Source organism: Onychomys torridus, chromosome 4 (assembly GCF_903995425.1).
Source record: "Onychomys torridus chromosome 4, mOncTor1.1, whole genome shotgun sequence".
In the NCBI taxonomy this organism is placed as follows: Eukaryota; Metazoa; Chordata; class Mammalia; order Rodentia; family Cricetidae; genus Onychomys; species Onychomys torridus.
Window position 1 is genome coordinate 99,286,741 of NC_050446.1, and position 4,765 is coordinate 99,291,505.

The window sequence follows — 4,765 nt, forward strand, 5'->3', positions numbered from 1 at the left end:
CTTCTTCTTTAAGAGATATAATTTTGGTATTGCTCCAGATACACATGCATACACATGTCCATATACTTAGGCATTTGCACATACATGCATACACACACACAAATACATTCATATACATATACACACATATGAGTATGTATATGCACATGCAAACACATAAATACATGCACACACTTTTCTTAAGATGACTTTTTTATTAGTAACATATCTGGGTCAAAACTTTCAATAAAATATTGCCAAACCTTTAAAAAAAATTAGAAAATTTGATTCAGCTTTCTTACTAACTATGTGTGAGTAGCTATTTCTCCACATTCTTGCCATTCTAGTATAATTTTCTGTTGTAATCTTTGCTTAGGGGGTGCTGGAGATGGCTCAGTGGTTAAAAGCCTGTGCTGCTCTTGCAGAGGACCCAAGTTCAGTTCCCAGCATCAACACAGTGGCTGATAATCATTTATAACCCCTATTCAAGGAAATCTGATGCTTTCTTCTGGCATCAGGCACACATGTGGAGCACATACATACATTCAGACAAAATATTGATACCCACAAATGGAAATGAATCCATCTTTTCTGTGAGAACGCTTTCCTGGGCTGTTACTGTTGTTTACGTTTGTAGCATAGCCAGTTCTGAAACTGGCTCAGATCTGCAATTTCTATAGACCTTGAGTAAGGAACTTGAGTACTTGCTTGTTCTGGCTAGGCTTTGGCTTGCTTCTGTATGAAACAGAGATCATAACAGCACCTTAAAGCCAAACCCAGTTGTGTAACCCCAGCTACCCAGGAAGCTAAAGCAAGGGGATCGTCAGTTCAAGGCTAGCCAGGGCAATTTCATGAGCATCTGTCTCAAACATAAAAATAAATAAAAAAGAAAGAAGGAGGAGGAGGAGGAGGAAAGGAAGAAGAAGAGGAAGAGGGAGAAGAAAAGGAGGAGGAGGAGAAGGAGAAGGAGAAGAAGAAGGAAGAGAGCTAATGGATGGTTAGGGAGATAGTTCTGTCAGTAACCTGCTTGCTGCACAAGAATGAGGACCAGAATTTGATTCCTACAACCCACATAAAAATCCAAGCACACTGTGGTGCACTTATCATCCCAGTCCTGGGGAGGTGTAGACCAGTAGACACTGGGACTCCATGGTGGCCAGCCTAGCCTAACTGGCAACCCCAGGTCACAGTGAGAGCCTGTTTCAACAAGGTACATATGTCCTAAGGAATGACAACCAAGATTGCCTTTTGGTCTGCGCGCGCGCGCACACACACACACACACACACACACACACACACACACACACAGAGTGCACATGAATGCTAAAAAGGTTCTTGCAAAATGAATCTTAAAAGGTCTTATTAATAAAATCAAGTCTGAAGTCAGGTGTTGGGGTGAATGCTGGAAGATCAGAGAAGCAGAACAAGCCACAGCTTCCTCACCTCGCCAATTCCTCAGCTGATTCTCTTTCCTCAGACTGGAAGCCTCTCAGTCCTCAACCAGAATGGGTCTCAGCTGAACTGCTGCTAAAAGCCTAAAAGCTTAACCAGGCTCTAGTTCCTGGTCCTCACACCTTATATACCTTTCTGCTTCCTGCCACCACTTCCTGGGATTAAAGGCATGTGTCACCATGCCTGTCTGTTCCCAGTGTGGCCTTGAACTCACAGAGATCCATATGGATCTCTACCTCCAAAATGCTAGGACTAAAGGTGTATGTGCTATCATTTTCTGGCCTCTATGTCTATCTAGTTACTGTTCTGTTCTCTGACCCCAGATAAGTTTATTAATGTGCAATATATTGGGGAACACAGGTTCTCTAAAGGAACCTAATGTAGTTAGAGTTTTCCTGCCTGGCCCAGTCAGGACAAATCTCTCTTACCTGCCAGTCTCACAGTCGCTCAGACCCAACCAAGAAAGCACACAGAAACTTATATTGCTTATAAACTGTATGGCCGTGGCAGGCTGCTTGTTATTTACTTCTTCTATCTTAAATTAACCCATTTCTGTTAGTCTATACTTTGCCACATGGCTCGTGGCTTACCAGTGTCTTTACATCTTGTCATGGCGGCAGCTGGCGGTGTCTTTCTCCACCCAGCCTTGGTTTGTGGCTTACCAGTGTCTTTACACGTTGCTTCTCATGGTTGATAACAGGATAAGCCATTGTATGAGAGCCATTTGGAGATGTTACAACCTGTATCTGGGAGGTGGAAGGCTGGGTGGAGAAAGACACTGCCAGCTGCTGCCATGACAAGATGTAAAGACACTGGTAAGCCACGAGCCATGTGGCAAAGTATAGATTAACAGAAATGGGTTAATTTAAGATAGAAGAAGTAGATAACGAGCAGCCTGCCACGGCCATACAGTTTATAAGCAATATAAGTTTCTGTGTGCTTTCTTGGTTGGGTCTGAGCGACTATGGGACTGGTGGGTAAGAGAGATTTGTCCTGACTGGGCCAGGCAGGAAAACTCTAACTACAACCTAACTTATAGAATGACTAGATATTTTAAAAGGGAGTTTGTTAGATTGGATTATAAGATCTGGTCCAGGTAGTCCAGCAATGACTGTCTCACACTGGAGGGGTCAAGAATCCAGTAGTTGTTTTTTCCCATTGGTCTGGGTGTCTTAGCAGGCCTATTCCGGCACTGGAGACCTGGGGATTCTTGGAGAGCTGCTGGCCTTTAGTCTATGCTGGAATATACTGCAGAGGGAGTGATTAGGGATGCATCGTCTGCTGAGAACAGAGAAACTGCTTCCTCAGGTGAGAAAAACCCTTCAGAATTTAAGGGTGCAAAGGACCCAGCCTCATTTGGGTCCTATCACACATGTCCACCCCAAGTTACAGGATCTCACTCTCTACTTATCACTGCCATTACTTTCATTGCTAACACCCTCCAAGGCATAGATTTGAATTTTTTGCTATAGATTAGTCAATTTTATAATGAAGACTTGGGTTTGATATTCAGCAGCTTCCATTCTGGCAATTAATTAATTAATTAATTAATTAATAATAAATACTTGTTTCGGGATTAGATATAAAACCCTATCAAGGGGTTGGGGATTTAGCTCAGTGGTAGAGCGTTTGCTTTGCAATCGCAAAGGCCCTGGGTTCAATCCTCAGCTCAAAAAAAAAAAAAAAACCTATCAAGTTTTGATAACAGTATCTGGTATATAATAAGCTTCTTATCAATACTAGATTTATGAATTACTGTAGATTCACTGTAATTCTGAAATGCTAACCTCATTTTGGAGCTAATTTTTCTTAGTCCTTACACTCAGAAAGTCTCTTTCCTCCCTTATTATTACATATTTTAGTATTATTAGGCTTTCATTTTTACATTTAAAGTTTCAATTCAAAAGTTTAAGTTATGACCTAAGGAATTTGCTTTCATTTTTGTCCCAATGTTGTTTCTACCACACTGAGATGTGGCATGTCTTAGGAACTAGACAGTGGTTCTCATCGGGTCCAAAGGAAACTCCATTTCCTCAAATTCATAAAGACGGAAGTGACAGATTGCTGTCTGCGGTGCCTAGCAACACACAGAAGCACATGCTGGCCCACAGGCTCCCTCAGTATCACAAGTAACATTACATATTTCAAAATCCATACTGGCCCCATCTCACCGCCTCTCCTACCCAAAACTTTCCCAACTCATGGGCTTACTTCCCATCAGCTACTCATTCTCCTTATAACCCTGCTATTTCAGATATGCTCTCTGTGTGTGTCCATGTTCCTCATCTCTCTGCTCTCCCAGGTTTCTGCTTCTCTCCTGGCCAGGTCCAGTCTGCAGGCCATGTTCAGTCTTTGTCTCAGTCTTCACTACTTTCTCCCTCTGCTCTGGACTTTTCCTGATGTCTTAGGCTGTCTCTCTCTCTCTCTCTCTCTCTCTCTCTCTCTCTCTCTCTCTCTCATATCTCCAATAAAATGTTCCCCTTAACCATACCATGGAGGGTCATCTTGTCAGTTTATACACTTCTGGGCTTCCATTTCTCTTCCATCAGCCATCCTACCTATCCTTATGCAAGTCAGTCAATGTTGATAGTTACAGGCCACTCCCAGTGCATTACAATATCTCAAAGAAAATTTCACTTCATTCTTCTTGGGTAGAGCTGTATATTATACACTATTATTTTTAGTTTTGAGCTAGAAAGACAGAAATTGTATGCAGTTTTCTGTCTCTGGCCAATGCTGTGATGAGCTACCCAGGTCTTCATCCCAGAACATACACTTGTTCCCCAGATGCTGGATGTACTGCCAGAATATTGCTGCAGATGTACACTTGGCTGGAGAAGAGTACCTCCCCTGGATCAGGCCTCCTTCCAGAAACAGCATGCATTTGATGATTGCCTGTGGGTGAGGGGCCACACACGCCAGCCCTCTGTCCCAGCTCAGTGAAGTTCTAAGGATCTGAGCTAGTAACAGAACTGCCCATGAGCAAAGGGGAGCCCTCTTCCAACTGCTGTGCAGGCCCTTTCAGCTTGCACAAGCCGACATACCCCTTCCCCAGTCCACAGGAGTGTGAACCCAAAGCCCTGCAAGGAAACTGTAGACCAGTCAGCCTCACAGAAATTCCAACTCAAGCAAAACAATCAGTGCTCAAATAACTATAATCCAGCTAATGATGATTTTGCTAAAACTATGTTATTGAAATGTTTTTTGTTCTCATTTTGTTTCCGTTTTTCAATATTCCCAAAAATATTCTTTATATATATGTCTTAGACTTTCTCTTCTTTAAATTTACCCTAAGTATTGTCATTTGTCATTGATCTCTCTCTCTCTCTCTCTC